This window comes from Silene latifolia, chromosome 3 (assembly GCF_048544455.1).
Source record: "Silene latifolia isolate original U9 population chromosome 3, ASM4854445v1, whole genome shotgun sequence".
In the NCBI taxonomy this organism is placed as follows: domain Eukaryota; kingdom Viridiplantae; phylum Streptophyta; class Magnoliopsida; order Caryophyllales; family Caryophyllaceae; genus Silene; species Silene latifolia.
In genome coordinates, this window is record NC_133528.1 from 111,799,786 (window position 1) to 111,822,673 (window position 22,888).

The 22,888-nt window shown below is 37.5% G+C and overlaps 1 non-coding gene across 1 annotated transcript; it reads left to right on the top strand.

Moving 5' to 3' along the window:
* The first annotated feature begins 859 nt into the window (after positions 1-859).
* LOC141650545 (small nucleolar RNA R71) lies at positions 860-966 on the top strand. Its single transcript, XR_012546570.1, has one exon. It is a non-coding gene; the product is annotated as a small nucleolar RNA R71 (small nucleolar RNA).
* Positions 967-22,888: the final 21,922 nt, after the last annotated feature.

The window sequence follows — 22,888 nt, forward strand, 5'->3', positions numbered from 1 at the left end:
GGCACTAACCGTTTCATGTCTTGGGGGATTACCTTGAGGTGGTAATTGCCCCTTTTGTCTTTGTGAGCTTGAAGATGCTAGTTGAGTCAATTGGGTTTCCAACATCTTGGTGTTAGCTAGAATGTTGTTGATGGTGGTTTCCTTTGCTTGACTATCTTTTTGCATTTGAGTGAAAAATTCGTGTTGATTCTTTTGCATTTGGAGGACCGCTTTTTGAACATCCAAACCTTGGTCATTTTGGTGATTGTATGGATTTTGATTTTGGTAACCTTGGTTTTGGTTGTAAAAGGGTCTTTGATTTTGGTTTCTCATGGGAGGTGGGGTGTATGTTGTTTGAGGATTTTGAACATTTTGGCTTTTGTATGAGAGATTTGGATGGAATTTGGTGTTTTGATTGTAATAGTTGGAATAAGGGGTACCATTCTTGTATGCTTGGAAAGCATTCACTTGTTCATTTGTTCCCCTACATTCACTTTGGTCATGTCCCAAAGTTCCACAATTCTCACATATCCCACTTGGGATTGATGAGGATGCCGTCATGGCATTAACATGATGCTTTGGTGATTTTGAGGCTTCTTCGAGTCTAGCCATAGCTTTTTCAAACTTCAAATTGATTGTGTCAATGTGAGCACTAAGTTGAGCACCCAATTGAGTAACGGAGTCCACTTCATGCTTTCCTCCTCTAGTAGCCTTGCGAGGTCTACTATATTGTGAGTTATGGACCGCCATTTCCTCAATTTTGTTCCATGTTTGATTGTCATCAACTTCGGTGAACATTCCATTTGATCCCATGTTGAGAATGTTCCTTGAATCTTCATATAAACCGTTCCAAAATTGTTGTACCAAGAACCACTCGCTAAGTCCATGGTGAGGACATGAGCGACAAATTCCCTTGAACCGCTCCCAAGCTTCATACAAAGATTCTTCATCCCTTTGCTTAAAACCCGTAATTTGAGCTCTTAGCATGTTAGTCTTTTCCGGTGGGTAGAATTTTTTGTAGAAAGCTAGAGCCAACTTCTTCCAAGAATCAATTCTGAGAGTGGCCTTATCAAGGCCCTTCAACCATTGTTTCGCGGTGCCAATTAGAGAAAAAGGAAATAAGACCCATCGAATTTGGTCTTGAGTTACACCGGTTTGAGAAATCGCATCACAATAGTCACAAAAGGTTTCCATACGAGAATGAGGGTCTTCACTAGGCATCCCCCCAAATTGGCTCCTTTCGACTAATTGGATAAAGGCGGATTTAGCAATAAAATTTCCGGTCAAATGTTGTGGTGTGGGAGTACCATTGGGTAGGTTCTTCTCGGTGGGTACGGAATGTGATGAAAACTTAGGCATTGTGGGTTGATTTTGTGTGGTATTTTGTGTTGGGTTCTCCTCACCTTCTCTTGCAAAAGGGTTGATGAACTCAATAGTTGGTTGAACATCTACAACCTCACTAATACCTCTCAAATTCCTCCTAGCAAGTCTCCTATTGGTTGTCAAAGTTCTTTCAATTTCACGATCAAAAGGTAACAAATCACCTTGTGACCTTCTAGACATGCAAAATATCAAACAAATCGAAAACAATTAGAACAAACCTTGAGGAGTTTTACTTCCCCAAGGCAAAGAAAGACACAACTAATAACAATGTAAGAAAATCTAAATCAAGTTAACACCGTCCCCGGCAACGGCGCCATTTTTGTTTCGGTTCCGTTTCGTGTTCACAATTGAATAGATGTTGTCATTGGGTCACGTCCGAATCAACACACAATTTATAACTTCACAAACAACTCTACAATTAGTAAAGAGGCAAGTAAAGGTCGGATCCCAAGGGACGGGAATTGAGATGAGATTTCTATTGAAACTAGTGGTGTCTTAGGGGTGTCACAATTTGGGTTAATGTAGAAGGTCACTAACTAAATAGCAATGAAAGTAAATAAGCAAGATGAAATAAATGGGTTGTAAACAATTGATAAAAAGCACTAGGGTGTCATGGGGTCATAGGGGAATCATGGGAATTGATCATATAAACATGTTCTCAAATTATAAGCAAGCAATTATTGTTGTGATGGATTGAGTTGGGTTATATCTTACAATCCTAACAAAGTTTGGGTCCCGGAGCCGAATCGATTAGATTGTACAACACCTACAAGTCGACTTAATCTTCCCTACTCAACAACATGCATGGTCTAATGAGACTCGAGTTGGTTTATGTCTTACAAGTCTCATTGAAAAGATAGGTGATGGGTAAAAAATGCAAGGATTCATAGGCTCACATTTCATCAAACATAACATGTGCATGAGTTGAGATCAAAACAAGCAAGCAAATAAATCATGAAAACATATTAATTTAAGCATGAATCATCCCCCATGTTGGTTTCCCCTAATTACCCATTAACCCTAGCTAGGTCACTACTCACTCATTATCATGTTGATCATGCTAGCAAGGTTGTCAATCATATCAACAAAAGGAAACATGATGAATAAATGAAAGTAAGTAACAATAATTAAAAAGGGATTAAGAGAATTGTACCTACTAATGATTCCAATAATAAAGCAAAGAATAAAACAAGTACTTGATGCTTGATTGAGAGGTTGTCAATCTCCCAATAATAACCCAAATAATCTTCAATTACCCAAAATAAAAGTTGAACAAAAGAGAGATTAAGGAAATAAAACTTGTATTAAAACTTGATGAATTGTTGATTACAAAACTAAAGAGGGATTTGATTGATATTAACTACGCTAATAATTGATAAGAAGAACATGCTCTTCTAATTAGACTAATGGGGTTTTTATAGTGGAAATTAGGTGGATGCATTAGGGTTAACTAAGGGCTAAACTAGTAATTACACTTTTTAGATTGAGCAGGGAGAAGCCGGTATTTTTCGAAGGAAGGGCTTCTTTCTTTGTAGCTTGGAGAAGACGAAATTTCGCTGTACTGGAATCCGTGCGTATTGGAGTCGGGACGGGCGGATTCAAGCAGGGGAAGACGGGCGTCTTCAAGGGAATCCGGGCGGATTCTGGTGGCTGCTAACCAGGGCGTCTTTGGCAGAAGACGCACGGATTGTGCTTATGGAGGACGGGCGGATTGTGGAGAAGCCGCTCGGATTGTAGCTCAGCATCGTTTCTTCTTCTTTTCTTCCCTTTTCTTCATAAAATCCTTGGGGATTTTCTCGGGGACTCAAGGATCCTTTCTTGTCATTGCTCATCTACTATCATATGTACAAAGGCCTTCTAATCTTGTCTCTCCTTGTTGCTTGGTCATTGAATTCAATCAATTTAGTCCCGTTTTGCCATGAAAATGCAAGATTCTTACTCCTTTCCTACCAAGGGATCAAAATCTCAAAGAATATGCAAAACAAAGAACTAAAGACAATAAATGACCCAAATATGCACTAAAAAGCATGGGAACAAGGCTAATTCGGGGGCTAAATATGCGCTAATTATGGTCACATCAGGCATAACTTTTCTGCACCAAGAACTCCTCAACAAAACGGTGTCGTTGAACGTATGAATAGAACTTTGGAAGATATGGCCCGTACAATGCTTTTGTGTAGTGGTTTACCTCGTAACTTTTGGGCTGAAGCTATTAGTACTTCTTTCTACATCCATAATCGTGCTATGATCCGACCTATTCTTAAGAAAACCCCCTACGAACTCCTTAGAGGTCGAAAACCTAATATCTCCCATCTTCGTTGCTTTGCGAGTAAATGTTTTGTTCACAATAACGGTAAAAACCGGTTAAGTAAGTTCGACCCTAGGAGTGATGAGGCGATTTTGATAGGATACTCAGATCATAGCAAGGCTTACAAAGTCTTCAATAAGAGAACTCTTTGTATTTAAGAAACTGTCCACGTTATTTTTTATGAAGATAACGTGTTTGATAAGCCTTTATAGGATGAGGAAGAAGACTTGGATGAACCCGACTTTTGTCTTTCAAGAGACGACCCCCCGGAATTGGAATTAAAGGACAATGAGATAGAAGGAACAAGTGATGAACTTGATCATTCTTCAAAAGATAAAAAGGAGAAAACCAAAGTTATAGTTGATGATACTATAACATTGACTCAAAATAAGGACTTCCAAACTAATGTTATAGGTGATGTTACTATAACATTGAATCCAAATCAAGGTGTAGAATCCGAGGTTATAATCGGTTCTAATACGACACCCGGATTGGATTCAGGGGGAACTTCATCCAATCCCGAGCCAAATGAAGTTGGGTCAAGCTCAAATAACGATGAAGAACCAAGTACTTCAACAAAGTGGAAATACAAGAGCTCACACCCCATGGACAATATTCTAGGAAATATTAAGAAGGGTGTTCAAACTAGACGTTCCTTGAATAACTTCTGCTCTTTCTAGTCTTTTTTATCCATGATCGAACCAACAAATATAAATGAAGCTCTTGCAGAATCAGATTGGATTGTAGCTACGCAAGAAGAGCTACAACAGTTCGAACGAAACAAGGTTTGGCATTTAGTTCCTAGACAAAAGGATCGATCTGTCATTGGAACAAGGTGGGTCTTTAGGAACAAACTAGATGATGCCGGAGTCATTATCAGAAACAAAGCAAGATTGGTGGTTCAAGGTTATAATCAACAAGAAGGAATAGATTATGACGAGACTTTCGCACCTGTTGCTCGTCTTGAAGATATTAGACTTCTAATAGCATTCGCTGCACATAAAGGAATGAAGCTCTTCCAGATGGACGTCAAGACAACATTTTTAAGTGGTATCTACAGGAAGAAGTCTTCGTAGAACAACCCCCTGGGTTTAAGAATAACAAATTTGAAGATCACGTCTTCAAATTAGATAAAGCCCTATACGGATTAAAGCAAGCACCTAGGGTGTGGTACGACAGATTATCTAAGTTTCTACTTGATAGTGGATTCAGTAGAGGATCCGTTGATAAAACCCTATTTCTAAAATCTGAGGGTTCTGACCTCTTGGTTGTTCAAATCTACGTCGATGACATTATCTTTGGATCGACCAACCGAAGCTTGTACAAATATTTTTCAGAGTTGATGACCTCCGAGTTCAAGATGAGTATGATGGGAGAATTGAAATTCTTCCTAGGTCTACAAATACAACAAATGGATGAAGGCATTAAGATTCATCAACAGAAGTACATCAAGGAATTAATTCGAAAATTCGGAATGGAAAATTCCCATGCTATGCCTACTCCAATGGTTGAGAACAAGAAATTAACATTAGATGAAGACGGTAAATCAGTTGAAGAAACTACTTACCATAGAATGATTGGGTCACTATTATATTTGACCACAAGTAGACCCGATATTATGTTTAGCGTATGCGTTTGTGCGAGATATCAATCATCTCCTAATGAATCGCATTTGACGGCCGTAAAACGAATTTTACGATATTTAATTGGAACGACCAAACTGTATTTATGGTATCCGATGGAGTGTAACTTCGATCTAGTCGGTTATTCCAATGCCGACTACGCAGGATGTTCTCTTGACAGAAAAAGTACATCGGGTATCGCACATTTGTCGGACCGTGTATTATTACGTGGGGTTCGAAGAAGCAAAATTCGGTTGCCCTCTCAACTGCTGTAGCCGAATATATCGCAGCAGGACTGGTATGTACTCAATTATTATAGCTTAAGCAACAATTACGTGATTATGGTATTGACGTAGGATGCATTCCTATTTTATGTGATAATACTAGTGCAATAATAATTTCTAAAAATCCCGCACAACATTCATGTACTAAACACATTGAAATAAGACACCATTTTATTAGAGACCATGTTGAGAAGGGGAATATAAAACTTGAATTTTGTAGTACTGAAAAACAATGGGCTGACATTTTGACAAAATCGTTAGCTAGAGAACGATTTGAGACTTTACGGTTGGAAATTGGTTTAATCGGTGGTACCTAAGTTTCTATACACGTTCAATTTCTTTATGACTGACTAGTTTAAGTTAAGATTGTATGACTGTGTCCGTATATTGCGTTGCATGAAATAATTTCGTTAATAGGAAAATATTTATCATAATTTCTATTTGTTATTTAGACTTTAATTATCATACAAACTTTATATTTTATAAAGATACACCGTATTTTGTTTGTTTTCTTATTACACAAAATTCTCACAAAAATAGCCTTACAAAATTGCACGTATTATGCTTCCTAATAATCATACTTCTATATCTTATCTTTTACCATATTCAATTGATCACCTAACATCCTATTCATACCTTAACTCTTATCACTTACCAAAATTGATTAATAGTTACCTAAGACCTAGACCTAGACTCCTATATTACTCCCTCCTTGCCGTGTAAACATCATCACACCTTCACTTGCATACTTTTTCTCTTTTCAAAGTGTTTACCATCATCTCACCATCACTTCCTTTACTCAACCATCAACATCACAATGAATACCAACCATGCAAACACCAGATCATCAACCCGCCATCAACAAAGCCGCCACTTTCACAAACCATCATCACCACTACCATCTCATGATCTTAACTCTACTAGTTTCCCTTCACCTCAACCAAACCCAACTACGCCCCTGTTTCGTGGTCGGGACAACTCGATGTCCGAGGGAAAAAGACGCCGCCTTTTCAAAGGGAAAAATAAGGTATTTGTTGATGAAGGTGAAGATATTGAGGAACCCGAGGTTGTTGTAAGAAACGGTGTTGCACGAACTTTGCTCCGGGATGTTTTGAAAACCGCCACAAAAGAAGGATTAAATCGTGTTCGGTTAACTCATGAAGAAAGCATCCTCATTTCTCTTGTTTTGAGGTATTCTCTCCATGGAGGAAGGTATTATCCCAAATCTTGGTTGATTAATGTTCCCGCTCTTAAGTTCTTTGTTGATTTTCTTGATTTTCAAGGGTGGAGTCACATTAGTCAATTTTCGGGTCCTATTTATCCAGTTGAAGTTGTTCAATTCTGTGCTAGTGTATCGGTTAAGAAAGGGGTCTTGCATGCGATGGTTAATAGTGTTGATGTGACGGTCTCTGTTTCAGATTTTTGCTCAGCTTTTTCGGTTCCCGATGACGGAATCGAAATTAATTCGAGTCTTGAATGGTCCAATGTGGTTAGTGAAAAGGAGAGGTTGGTTAAAAGGTACTTTGAGGAGGTTGGGATGGACGGTGGAAACATTGTTGTTCGTCCTCTCTCGGCAAAAATTAAGGTCCTCTTGAACTTTCTTTGGAACACGGTTGTGCCGAGAAGGGGAGGATGAGATAAGGTTTCGAGTTATGAGGCTATCATTATTTACTCGTGGTTAGAGGGACAAAAAGTGAATTTAGCGAGTCTTGTGTTACATCGTATCATCCAAACAAGTCTCACGGTTACCAAAAAAAAATTAAGTACAACAATCGACCTTCCAAATGGGATGTGGGTGTCTCGGTTGTTAGAAGTGAAACAAGTGGTAGGACAGGATAGTTACGGTATAAGTGCAAAGGATTTTATGTGTGATCGCTTGATTAAGCTTATGGGTCTTGTTGTTGATGGACCCGAGTTGTTACTTATTAAGGATGTTGAGAAGATTCCGAGTGATTCGGGTTTGGGGCCAATGGAGGCAAAATTGGGAAATTTTATAACTACGTTAATGGAGAAGTTTGAGGAGCAATCCACCAACTTGGCTATGGTTTTATCACATGTTGGACCATCACGGTCTTTGGAGTCAGGTTTGGATGCTTCTCGGGTTTATGCGTGGATGGATGAGGTGGATAAAAGGTTAATGGGTTTTGAACGGGAATTAAAGGCAATCCGTGGGAAGTGTTCCCACATGGAGATCGTCTCACTTTTCTCACGAGTCAAGGTGGAGCGTTGGTTATGCTTGAAAAGGCTATGGCAAATGATCAATCGCTTACATTGGAGGCCACTAAAGCTTTGTCCTTGAAGGTGCTCAACTTTGAACGAAGTATTCAAAGTATGTCCCAAATTGTGCGGAGTTCTTTTGATCGTCTTGATGCCTTGGAGCATCGTACTCGGCCCGACTACGTGAACCCATATAAAACCCGCAACATTTGATCTACCCTTGCCTTACCTTTATTAGTTCTTTTAATTTTTAGCCCTTCTTTTTCATTTTCTAGTGGTGTGTTTTGTAAACTTATAATTCGGCCCATTTTGGCATACACTTGTGGATTATGGCCCAAGTGTCTCTTTAAACACGTGTTTCATTCGGCCCATCGGCTTTAAACATGTTTTCTTAAGTTTGTTTGCTAATTAATTCTCTAGATGCTTATAGTTATGCGTGCTAATATTATTTTCTATAACATTTTATCTCTTGTCTCGTCTTATATTATTCTAGTCATTTTTTATTTATTCTTAACTTTTCGATGATGTCAAGAGGGGGAAAGAACGTCTATGGTAAGCATATACCTAAGCTTGCTCCTTGTCAAGACCAATTGGCTCTTAAAGTCCTTAAAGTTTCGAGTTTATGTTAATCGTCTTGCTCTTGCGTTGATCTTTATTATTAAGATGACGGTGTTATATTGAGGGGGAACTACATACTTAGTAACAATTTTAAGAGACTTGCCATCATCAAAAAGGGGGAATTTGTTGAACCATATAGTTTATATGTTTATGTTTTGATGATGTCAAGGTGCTTTATAATTTATATACTTGTTGCGCGTAATCGTTTGTCTAAGTATTTTAGATTCAACTTATTTAATACAAGCAACAAGAGAAATTGTGATGAAAGTATACAATAGTCAAGCCTCTATTCAAGATCAAACGATGTGAAGATTCATTCAAGATTTATGTGAAGACGAAGTCCGTCTAAAGATTAATCAAGCTTGGATGATGACGTAGCCTATACTCGAAGATCTCCCTGAAGATTAGAATAGTATAGGTGATTATCTCATAATGGTAACCCAGAATGAGTTTCTTGAATTAGTAAAGTTATAGCTTTGCAGCTATAACATTACTAGTAAAAGAGCTCAATGTTATAGCTCTCCTACTATAACATTGAGATGCCGAGTTTATTATACACGACATATAATGTTTCAAAATTGTTTTGAAAATTGTTTAAAAGTTATTTTAAATGTTTTAATAAAAGTATTTATTTAATAAAACCCGGTTTAGTGCAGAGTTCGGTTTTATGTTGAACGTTGACTAGTAGTCGTGTTGGGTCAACTTATGAGTTGGACCATGCTACTGATTAGGGTTTCAACAAAGCCTCTCTTAAAACCTAAATTCTAACCCATATATTAAGCTAGGGTTTGCACGAGTCACGAGGCATATGAGCCGTGACATCTCGTGTAACCTAAGATGTATTTGGTAAAGATTTTATTTCTTAATAATATCTTTACATATCTTGTATATCTTACTTAATATATTTGTTTATGATGAAAGATATTCTTGATTTAGGAAATCTTATCATATCTTAGAATTTATAGTAAAGATAATATTTTAATAGATTATATTCTATCTTTTGGAATATTCTTTATTATCTTTTAGGCTTTTAGGAAAGAAATAATAGAAGATATGATTTGTTAACATATCTCCTATTATTCGGCCATTAGGGTTTCTTTAAACCGAATTGTCTTGCTCTTTCCTTCCTATAAATACTTTGCTCTTTACAACATTTAAAGTAGAGACCTTAAGCATAAAAATTGATTTTATTTTCACAAAGCAAACCGTGTGTTTCAAAGCAGAAAAACCGTTTTGTTATTTTTGAAAGGTCGTGTGTTTTAAACTCGTATACTCGTTCTTAGTGTTATCGTTATAAGATAATAGTGCTTATTTGATTTCTTATTTGTTCATTAACGTGAACCTTTGCCAGAATCATTAGTGCTTTCTTATTAGCGTAAGTTAGTCACTCGAGTATTTAACGGTACTCATTGAGTTATAGCTATAGTTAGTTGTACGAGTTGGTTTAGTAAATTTGTAATCCGTAGAAAGGTACTAAATTTATTAATCGAGAATAGTGGACGTAAGTTTCGATTTGTGAAACTGAACCACTTTAAAAACCGTGTGTCTCCTCTCTTTCATTCTTTCGTTTATTTTGTTTTACATTCATTGATTGATTAGTTAAAGTTTAATCAATAAACTTTAAATAATCAATTACATTTATACAATCAAAAAAGCTCTCAAAAGTTTTAAATCCTCAATTCACCCCCCCCCCCCCCCTCTTGAGTATTTCGGATCGATAGACTCTTCAGGTTTCGTCTCGGCAAAGGTCTCGAAACAATGTAGAGATGTTCGGAGTCGCCACCAAGCAATTATGGGATGCCTAGAACCCGTTCGAAATCCACTTTATACCTCGGTCAAACGAAGCACAAAGCGGTGCTTGACATAGATACTAAAGATAAGGACTCGTCCCCCTTTTAGCATGCTATGCCTAAAATGACTCTTGTACGCCCTGGATAAGGCCGTTCACTATCCAAAGGTTCTGAGTAAGGGGTGAGGATACTTATTGGGAAGTCCTTTAATCGAACACCCAATCCCGCCCACGTTGGCGGCCTCTACTAATCGATCGTGGTTATTTAAGTGCAAAAGTTGATAAGACGGTGTAAATGCATGAATGCACATCCAAAAGCTTAACCTAACATGTGAGAATTTCCTAAGTCGGTTTGTTTATCTATGTACCAAGAAATTGGTGTCAAAGTTGGATTTAGATTGATTTGCATGTGAAAACGGAAATTAAACATCCATTTACCAAATTCGGGTTATGATGCTTAACACGATCCATTTATTTGAAAAAGTGTGTTTAATGACAAAGTATAAAAACATAAAATTGTCAATCTGATCCGTCACATAATCGAGTTAACCGTAATTGGGATCGTCCTAGACAAGTGCGAAAACGAAGCAGAACAGTGCCAGGCAGCCTCATTGGGGTGCAAGCCTATTAGAGAGGGAAGGGCTCTGCCCAGGTTTTGAAATATGAAAACAGACGGCCTCTTGGGGCGCGAGCCATGAGCCGACCCAAGGGGGCGTCTCCTGGTTGTTGAAAAGGTTATTTATAACCGTATTTAAGATGAGAGATTTGCAAATGTCGTTTACATGACTCGGAATAATTACTATTGTGTTAGTAACATTCGTTGTCGGATTTGCATGTTTGAAAAGCATAGTTTACAAATAAAAATGTAAAATGTTTGATTTGAACTAATTATGTTAAGTTGAATTATTTGTAATTAGTCAAGTTTGTCATCGTACTCGGATTAAACTGACATGGTATAGAACCAAGGATGATTATGAATTATGACTAATATGTTTACAAATGTAAATAAATGAGAAACATGCTTAAATAAAAGAAAAGGGTGTTAAAATACCAATTAAAATGTAATTAACCAACAATATCACCGAGTCACGGAATAAACCGTCATGGTATAAAGAACCAAGGGTGATTTTTGTAATGGTCAAAATATGTTTATCATAAAAATGTAATTAACCAAATAATATCACCGAGTTACGGATTAAACCGTCATGGTATATGGAACCAAGGGTGATTATGATTTATGGTTAAAAAGCGTGTCATAAAACGATTTGAAACATTTGAAATGGTAAAAACCGATTACAAATAAGAAATGAAATAAAGAGGAAAGACGAGAACAAACACGTTTGAATCTGACCCGAGAACCCACAAGAGGCGCGAGCCACTTTGCATAGCAAAGGGCTTCTGTCTCTGGCCAAAACTCGGTTTTGGCTCGTCTAACCTATATTTAAATCGTGGTATGCAATGTTCATGCTCATAAACTCATAAAAACAGTAAAGACATGAAATAAATGAGATATTTACACCCTCAAACTTACGTGTATTGATGTTTGCGACGTAGACGACTTTAGAGATGGTTTTCTCGTAGCGACTAGTCACAATCAAAGAAGTTTAAAAGAGTGCCTTAAAAAAGGATTTTGTTTTGTAAATGAGTTGAAAATATGTTAATTAAAACATGTTGATTGATGAATTGAGTTGGTTAAATGGGTCGGTCGAATGCACGGCGACGGTACCTGATGTGACCATTATTTGCGCACATTTAGTCCCCTAATTGAGCCTATTTTGCATACTATTATAACATTCTATGGCCATTTTATCCGTCAAAATCTTCCTATTTGCTTTTCTATCGCATTTCATATGTTTTGTAGAAAAGGAGATGATAAGGCGGAAATCCCCGTCTTGCCTGCGTATTTGGAAGCTACTTGACGATACTAGATGGACTAGTATGAAGAGGAAGCAAAGACTAAAGTCCAATCCCGCAAGAATAAAATGGGAATGAGCAAAAGGGAAGAAAAGAAGGAGAATCACTGCTGAAGAACAATCCGAGCGGATTGTCTCCAATCCGCCCGTCTCCTCACTACACAATCCGAGCGTCTTGCTTTGAATCCGCTCGGATTGCCCCACCAGAATCCGCCCGGAATCCATCAAATCCGCTCGTCTTCCCCCACCAGAATCCGCCCGTCCCGACCATAATACGCACGGATTCTTCCACAGCACAATTTCGTCTTCTCCAAGCTACAAAGAAAGAAGCCCTTCCTTCAAGAAATACCGGCTTCTCCCTCCTCAAATCTCAAAAGTGTAATTGCTAGTTTAGCCCTTATTTAACCCTAATGCATCCACCTAATTTCCACTATAAATACCCCATTTGTAATAATCCTTGGACACATCTTTTTAGCTAGAAAACTCCTTCTTTAGATTAGATTAGGAGTAGATTAGAATAGATTACTCTTTAATCTTTCCACAAATTACACATTAATCTCTCCTTAATTATTGTTCAAGTTTATCATTCAAGTTTATTATTGGGTAATTGAAGATTATTGGGTTATTATTGGGAGATTGACAACCTTCCATCAATCATCAAGTTTCTTCTATTATTCTTTGCTTTATTATTTTGGAATCTCCATAGGTATAACTCTCTTAATCCTTGTTTTAATTATTGTTAATCTTTCTTACTTGTTCATCATGTTTTGCTTTGTTAGTATGATTGACAACCTTATTAACATGTTAAACTTGATCATGAGTGAGTAGTCTTTTAGCTAGGATTAGTGGGTAATTAGGGGAAACCAACATGGGATTGATTCATGCTTAATCTAATATGTTCACATGATTAAATTGCTTGCTTGTTGTGATGTCAACTTTATGCACATGTTATGTTTGATGAAATGCTAAGCCTATGAATCCTTGCATTTTTACCATCTCCTATCTACTCAACTTGACTTGTAAGATATAAACCAACTCGAGTCTTGTTAGACCATGCATAAAAGTTGATTAGGAGGAAAGTAAGTCGAATTGTAGGTGTTGTAAAATCTAATCGATTCGGCTCCGGGACCCAACTTTTCCTAAGAACCGTAAGATATAACCCAACTCGGTTTCTCCACAACATTAATTGCTTGAAACTTTGTAAACATGTTTGTATGATCAACACCATGAATCCCCTATGACCCCATGATATCCTAGCACTTTTATTCTATTGTTTACATCCTTCCTTTTATTCCTTGTTTTACCTTATTGCTTGCATTAGTATAGACACAACTACAAACCCAACCAAATTGTGACACTAGCATAAATTGAGATAGATAGACTTAGAACCCAAAGCACACCGTCCCATGGATAGACCTCGACTTACCGCTAACTAGTAGTTTGTTGAGTATTATAAATGTGTTTAATTGGATGAGTGCCGACATCGTCCCACATCAAAATGGCGCCGTTGCCGGGGACGGTGCTATGTGATTAAGTTCTTACTTGTTTGTCTATTTTAATTGTGCTTTCACCTTGAGGAACTTGTTCCTCAAGGATTGTTCTTACCGTTTTGTGTAGTTTCCATTCTTGTAGTTGTTTACTTGTCTTAGCTATGATGACCCAAGACTTGACATATGGAGTATGTGGTGAATCTTTGGAGTACGACTATGGGTATGGGGAGTTTGAGGAGCAAGTCAACACAAACCTACCTTATTATTTGTACAACGAAAATCCTAACCACTACCCCAATTTTTCCCACCAAAATCACCACACCCAATATCAACAACAACCACCCACCCAATACCCATTTCACAATGAACTTCAATTGCCACAATACAACCACTTTCACACCTACCCACAACTAGAAGATGAACCCATTGAAAATGTGATTCTCCAAATGATGGGAGATCAACAAAACTTCTTCAAACAAATGCTAGAGGAGAGCCAAAAGAGGGACAATGTTCTTCAAGGCATTGTTGCCCAAAGTGAGGAGTTGGAGATTCAAATTGCCCAAATGAGAGAATCCCAAGAAACCACCCCCCACCACTCCTTGGACATTGACCATGAATGTGAGTTTGAAGGAGTTACCTTTGATGAGAAGTGGGAAGAGCCAACCTCTTTGGGCTCTTGTGAGTATGAAAGTGTGGTATTTGATGATGAAGACATGAAGTTGAGTAAGCCAAATACTCTTAGCCTTTGTGAGTATGAGGGTGTGTCATTTGAAGTAGACATTGAGATGGTGGAGGAAGAGTTAATGAAGAGGAGTGAAGCTCCCATTTATGATTCTTATGGAGATAGCGATGATGGCATGCCTATGGATGAAGCTTATGCGGGATATGTGTCTTGTAATGAAGAAGAGGAATGGAGTTGTGAAATTGCCTTACTTGAGGAGCCCATCCTTGAGAAGTTTGAGGTATGCTTCCATGAAGAAGATGAATTCCTTTTCCCCATTTCCCATGAAGACTACTTGGCCCCTACCATGGAGCCAATGATTGTTGGAGAGGATATGGTGGACCTTCTTCAAAAGGTCAAGGCATCATACAAAAGCTACTTGGTGGCAAAGCTCAAAGAGAAACTTGCACGTGAAGCTACTTGTAGAAATTTGGCACCCACAATGTCCACTTCCAAGGAACTCGGTCATCAAGGTCATAAGGATTCTCCTTCTACTCATGAAGGATTGATAAATTCAAATGCTATCATCATCACCGAAAGTGAAAGAGAAGGTGGTAAGTGGAAGTCTCCGGACGAAAATAAACCATAATTCATACCTAGTGATGAAAGGAATCATGGGCTAATTGGTTTGAAGCATCGTGAATATCCAAGTGCCAAGAAGAGGAAGAAAACAACAATGAATGACAAATTCCTTTGGCCAAGCTTCGTCTTGAAGTTAAGCAAACCATACTTGTGCTTATTTGGAGCTTGTTCACAAGCTTTTGATCTTCTTTTAAGAGCCTTGAGCTCTATGGACAAGAATTTCTACAAATTGAATGAGTTTGGTGGAGTCCTATCTCAAACCACCATTTGTAAGATATCCTTTCCTTTCACATAGCATTACATTTACACTTGCATTTAGTTATTTACATATACATTTAGCTTGCATTTGTATTATATTACATTCACATTAGTTAGTTCATATAGTATAGTTTGCATTGTATTATATCTCACATGATTCATGTAGATAGTTGCATATAGACTAGAATTCATGCATAATCACTAATGACCAATCCTATTCTTTTCTACACTAGAAATAGTGTTTAAATCGGTTTGGGGAGGTTTGATCATAGGTGACCATAGGTTAATAGAAATCATGCATCATATAGTTTAGATTGCATTCATTTGTTATATATGTCATATATAATTGCATTTAGTTAGAGCATGCATTCATTCATATCATATCATTGCATTTGTACTTTATTTCAAAAAAATCAAAAATTCAAAAACATGTATTTCCTTTTTTTCCTACTCCTACATGTACATTGAGGACAATGTCCAAAATAAAGTGGGGGATGAGAATTTATATTCCAAAAATGCATAAAAATTGAAAAATTTCGAAAAATCACAAAAATATGTCTTTTAATTTCATAAAAACAAAAACCATAAAAATTTGAAAAATTGAAAAATCCAAAAACCAGTTCATTTCCTTTGTAGTGTAGACTTGTATATATTGTTTTGTATATATTGTGTTTGTTCATCCTTTTTCACATTGATTGACTACGCCACATCCGAGACATGAGGATATTGAAGACCGCATGGTATGATCTTTCCAATCTCCTCTTTCCTCTTTATGTTAATGACTATGTGGCTTTATTTTGATTGATGCGGTAAAAACAATGTGAACTTAGGACTTGCATTTAGTTTATATGGCATATTAGTTGGTAGAATCATTTGCATTAGGATGTATATATGTTAGTTGCATCATGGCATGTAGTTGCATGTTAGAAAAATTTTGCGAAACCGTCCACTTGGGAAGCTTGACAAGTGTATATAGGCCCTAGTAGATGCTTTTTCTTCTTAAGACTTTGCTTGTTAGAATACTTGTAAAACACCCTAGGATGTGTCATGCTAGTATCCTTTGACCCATGGATTAAGGCCTAGTCAAGAGTACCTTGTGGTGTGATAACTCCTTGGCTACCGTTTATTCCAAGGTGACCCTTGAAACCATGCATCCATCCATCCATCATCCAGTTCTACCGCATTTTTGTCATCAAAGGGAATGGGCACAAAAAGAAATCAATTTGAGTTCAATGAAATGAAAAGTGAAAGAAAGTTTGCAAAATGCATCAAAAGAAAAGAGGAGCAAAAATAGACTCCTAAAGCTTCAAAAATAAGGCACCCTCCCTACATATGGGGTGACTTTGAAAATGTTCAAAAAGAAATGCAAAGAAAAGTTGAAAGTTGTCAAGTGTTGAAATGCCAAAAATCAAAAAGAAATGGCAAAAAGAAAGTGTTCTCAAATGTTATATGCCACAAGAAATTGGGGGGAAAACAAAAACAAAAGCAAACTCCCAAATGAAACTCAAATTTTATTGATCCCTTTATCCATCGTATCCATTTTTGTGCATGGTAGAGAGGGGACGACCCTTCTTCTTGTCTAGGCAAGAGGGGGAATTCCGCGATCCTCCAGTGTTTCTAACACCATAGGGAGTCTACTCTTGACAAAAGCATTTAACGATTGAGGACAAAGGTACCCTAGCTTGACACATTTTGGAGGTGATTTATTGGTATCCTTCTAGGCTTAGTAGTTTGAAGAAATTGTATCTATGAAGGAGTGTGTACCCTTGAATTGCTTCCCTTGTAGATAATTTCCGCCACTTAGATGAGGAAAGTGGCTATTCTTTTGTAGATACATCCATTATTTGATTTTGTGTGCTTTAATGTTTGGATGTGTCGCCATTTTGGCAAGACCCACCTTGCCTTGCAAAGAAGGCATCCTACCTCATGGTTGTCTTGTTGTGAGTTGAAGGGGCGGAGTGAGACCCGCTAATTGTCTCATATCGGCTATATTATTAGGTTAGTTTAAATAAAGGTCTAGTTTTAGTCACCTCTTTACTCGGGACGAGTAAAGGTTCGGTTTGGGGATATTTGATGTGACCATTATTTGCGCACATTTAGTCCCCTAATTGAGCCTATTTTGCATACTATTATAACATTCTATGGCCATTTTATCCGTCAAAATCTTCCTATTTGCTTTTCTATCGCATTTCATATGTTTTGTAGAAAAGGAGATGATAAGGCGGAAATCCCCGTCTTGCCTGCGTATTTGGAAGCTACTTGACGATACTAGATGGACTAGTATGAAGAGGAAGCAAAGACTAAAGTCCAATCCCGCAAGAATAAAATGGGAATGAGCAAAAGGGAAGAAAAGAAGGAGAATCACTGCTGAAGAACAATCCGAGCGGATTGTCTCCAATCCGCCCGTCTCCTCACTACACAATCCGAGCGTCTTGCTTTGAATCCGCTCGGATTGCCCCACAGAATCCGCCGGAATCCATCAAATCCGCTCGTCTTCCCCACAGAATCCGCCCGTCCCGACCACAATACGCACGGATTCTTCCACAGCACAATTTCGTCTTCTCCAAGCTACAAAGAAAGAAGCCCTTCCTTCAAGAAATACCGGCTTCTCCTTGCTCAAATCTCAAAAGTGTAATTACTAGTTTAGCCCTTATTTAACCCTAATGCATCCACCTAATTTCCACTATAAATACCCCATTTGTAATAATCCTTGGACACATCTTTTTAGCTAGAAAAATCCTTCTTTAGATTAGATTAGGAGTAGATTAGAATAGATTACTCTTTAATCTTTCCACAAATTACACATTAATCTCTCCTTAATTATTGTTCAAGTTTATCATTCAAGTTTATTATTGGGTAATTGAAGATTATTGGGTTATTATTGGGAGATTGACAACCTTCCATCAATCATCAAGTTTCTTCTATTTTTCTTTGCTTTATTATTTTGGAATCTCCATAGGCATAACTCTCTTAATCCTTGTTTTAATTATTGTTAATCTTTCTTACTTGTTCATCATGTTTTGCTTTGTTAGTATGATTGACAACCTTATTAACATGTTAAACTTGATCATGAGTGAGTAGTCTTTTAGCTAGGATTAGTGGGTAATTAGGGGAAACCAACATGGGATTGATTCATGCTTAATCTAATATGTTCACATGATTAAATTGCTTGCTTGTTGTGATGTCAACTTTATGCACATGTTATGTTTGATGAAATGCTAAGCCTATGAATCCTTGCATTTTTACCATCTCCTATCTACTCAACTTGACTTGTAAGATATAAACCAACTCGAGTCTTGTTAGACCATGCATAAAAGTTGATTAGGAGGAAAGTAAGTCGACTTGTAGGTGTTGTACAATCTAATCGATTCGGCTCCGGGACCCAACTTTTCCTAAGAACCGTAAGATATAACCCAACTCGGTTTCTCCACAACATTAATTGCTTGCAACTTTGTAAACATGTTTGTATGATCAACACCATGAATCCCCTATGACCCCATGATATCCTAGCACTTTTATTCAATTGTTTACATCCTTCCTTTTATTGCTTGTTTTACCTTATTGCTTGCATTAGTATAGACACAACTACAAACCCAACCAAATTGTGACACTAGCATAAATTGAGATAGATAGACTTAGAACCCAAAGCACACCGTCCCATGGATCGACCTCGACTTACCGCTAACTAGTAGTTTGTTGAGTATTATAAATGTGTTTGATTGGATGTGACCCGACGACATCACCCATCAGTACCGAACAATATGTGTAAGGCTTGTGTTTACGATTGGTAGGTCGTAAACACGTGTCGATTTTGTGACTTAGGAAGTCGGGTCTAGAAGTTTAAGAGAGAGGTGAGGGGGCAGACACTCGCGTGAGGATATGGTGTGTGACGGTGGGTATTTATATAGAAATGTGGGATGGTAGGCCGGTTGAGTTTTCTTGGAGGCTAAGCAGACACCCCATTGAGACGCGAGCTACCTTGTGATACAAATGGGTGTATTGTCCTTTTCGCAAATTTGGACTTTCCATTTGTTCTAACCAATGTTTTGTTGGTTGTGATTTGTGGTCTTTGATGGTTGCTTAGCCGTGTAAGCTTCCTCTTGGGTGATATTTGGGGTAGGTATTTTGTGTGTTTGACTCGGGTTTGACTCGTGTGAGTCGGGATTTGAATTTCGAGTCGGTTTTTGGCCCGGTGTCAATTTTGACTCTAATTAGGGTCATTTTAATGGAAATGGCATGATAAAGACATTCATGGCATTATTTTTGACATTTGAGATTTGGGTTGACTCAGGTTGACTCGAGTTGGGGGTTTCTGAGTCGTTTTTGGGTCCGAAGGCGGTTTCAACTCTAAATAGTGTTGTTTTAAAGGAAATGACATGATAAAGACATTCATGGCATTATTTTTGACATTTAAGATTTGGGTTGACTCAGGTTGACTCGAGTTGCGGGTTTCTGAGTCGGTTTTGGGTCTGAAGACGGTTTTAACTCTAAATAGTGTTATTTTAATGCAAATCATGAAGTTAGAAAACTTATGAAATCATTTTTCATATCCGAGTAGTGCATTAAACCGTCTCATGTATAGCCAATCCACACACGCATATCAAAAACACTTTATAGTCCGATCATCATCGGGTGGTTTTTGAGAGGTGCAGATACTGGGTATCTAGAAGAAGAAAACTTGATTGATTCATGAAGAGTTGTCAATTCTCCAATAATAACCCAATAATATTCAATTACCCAATAATAAACTTTAACAATAATTAAGGAAAGTGTAATGTGTAATTTTGTGGAATGACTGAGATTAATCTATTCTAATCAACTCCTATTCTAATCTAAGGAAGGTTTTTCTAATCTGAGAGAACTTCATCCCTTGATTTACAAATGGAGTATATATAGTAGTACATTATTAGGTTTAACCAAGGGTAGATTAGTAAATAACAATGCTAAGTGTTGAGTAGAAAATTGCAAGTCCCGAAGGAAATGCGCGGCTCAAACATTAACTCCTAAGGGGATTTGTGCGTCTTGGGTTGAGGCACGGTTGATTTTATAAAGGAATCCGCCCGGATCACTAGGGAGACACTCAGATCATAGCTCCCTAATCCGCTCGTCCTGGGAGCAAGACGCTCGGATCATGGTGTTTTGAGATGCCTGGATCGTGCTCCAGGATCCGCTCATCTCGTGCTCGGGCCGCTCGGATCTGGGCATGACAATCCGCTCGTCTGGTGCTCAAGACGCACGGATCTTGGCACAATTTCCATCCTCTTGCTTCAAAGCCTAAGATCTATGTATAATCTTTATTCTTTCTTCGTTGGTCGTCGTTCTTGCCTCCTTTTCATACTAGTCCATCTAAGATCGTCACCAATCTTCCGACTACGCACGGGAGACGAGAATTTTGCCTCATTATCTCCTTTCCTATAAGACATGCAAAAAGCATTAGGAAAGAAAAATAGAAAGGATTTAACGGATAAAATAGCCATGAAATGTTATATTAGTATGCAAAATAGGTTCAATTAGGGGACTAAATGTGCGCAATTAAGAGTCACATCAAACATCCTCAAACCGAACCTTTACTCGTCCCGAGTAAAGAGCTGACTAGAACTAGACCTTTATTTAAACTATCCTAATAATATGACCGATGTGAGACAATTAGCGGGACTCACTTCGCCCCTTCAACTCACAACAAGACATCCATGAGGTAAGATGCCTTCTTGTAAGGCAAGGTGGGGCTTGCCAAAATGGCGATACATCCAATTATTAAGCGCACAAAACAACTAATGGATGTATCTACAAAAGAATAGCCACTTTTCTCATCTAAGTGGCGGAAATCATCTACAAGGGAAGGAATTTAAGGGTACACACTCCATCATAGATATTGTTTCTCTAAGCTACTAAGTCTAAAAGGATACAACAAATCACCTCGAAGTTGTGTCAAACTAGGGTACTTTTATCCACAATCGCTAAATGCTTTTGTCAAGAGTAGGCTCCTTATGGTGTTAGAAGCACTGTAGGATCGCGGAATTCCCCCTCTTGCCTAGACAAGAAGAAAGGGTCGTCCCCTTTCCACCATGCAACAAAATAAGATCAATGGATGAAAGGGATCAATATGCTTTGAATTTCACAATGGTAGTTTGCTTTTGCTTTGTTCCCCCCCCCCCCCCCCCAATTTCTTGTGGTATTTGATTTTTTGAGAACATTTCTTTTGCCACTTTTGATGTTTGGCATTTTCATACTTGGCAATTTTTTTTGCATTTTTGAACATTTTTAAAGTAACCCTATTTTGTAGCAAGGGTACTTTTATTAAAGCATAGAAGTCTATTTTTGCTCCTCTTTTCGTTGATGTATTTTTGTGCTAACTTTTTTATTTTCATTTTTGTACTTGAACTCAATTTGGAGATTTTTGTGCCCATTCCCTTTTTGTTGACAAAATATGATGATAGAAGTGTAAGAACGGTTGCATGGCTTCAAAGGTCACCTTGGAATAAAAGGTAGCCAAGGAGTTATCACACCACAAGGTACTCTTGACTAGGCCTTAGTCCATGGGTCAAAAGATACTAGTATGACACATCCTAGGGTGTCTTGAGGGTATTCTAGCAAACAAAGTTTCAAGGAGAAAAATTATTTACAAGGGCCTTATATACGCTTGTCAAACTTACCAAATAGGCATCTTCACAAAATTTTCTAACCATGCAACTACATGCCATGATGCAACTAACATATATATAACTCTAATGCATATGCTTCTATAAACTAAAATGCCATATAGACTAAATGCAACTCCTAACAACACATAGATACACAAACCGCAACAACAAAATACACCACATCCTCCTTGACATGTAAGCCCATCCTACTCATATGAATAATGAAAATAAATGGCGGGAAATAGAGATTAGAGCGATCATACCAAGCAGGCTTCACATTCCCTTGACAATGCCTCAAATGTAGTGTCGTATCTATGTGAGAAGAGAACAAAAACACAAGTATATACAATTCTACACTACTAAATTAAATAACATGTTTTTGATTTTTGAATTTTTTTCAAATTTTTATGGATTTTGTGTTTAGGAAATTAAAAGACATATTTTTGAGTTTTTTCGAAATTTTTCAATTTTTATGTATTTTTGGAATATAAATTCCAATCCCCCACTTTATTTTGGACATTGTCCTCAACAATGTTGTTAGGATCGAGATTCTACTTTGAATCGATGGGGAGGGTAGGATCGAATCAGTACAATCGGATCGTAGAATCGTAAGATTCTACAAATTCGCTAAATATAGTTTTTTATTTGGTAAAAATATATAATTAAAGTTCGAAACACTTATTTATACACAAAATATTGATAGTTAATGAGTATAGTATCATTTCATGAATGTATTTCTACAAATTATACGAAATTTGGGTTTACGATGTCATTATATAAAAATATATTTTAATATGTTTACTATGGAGTCGGATCGAAAGATAGTAAGATTGTAGGATCGTATTATGATCCTACCTCTAGAAAATTTAAAACAGATAGAATTGTAAGATTCTACAAACATGATAGAATCGTAGGATCCGGGACGGTCAAGCATTTTTGAATCGTAAAATCGTAGAATCATAGGATCGAATCGGGATTCTAACAACAATGGTCCTCAATGTACATGTAGGAGTAGGAATGAAAAAGAAATACATGTTTTTAGATTTTTCAAGTTTTATTGAAATTGAAGTACAAATGCAATGA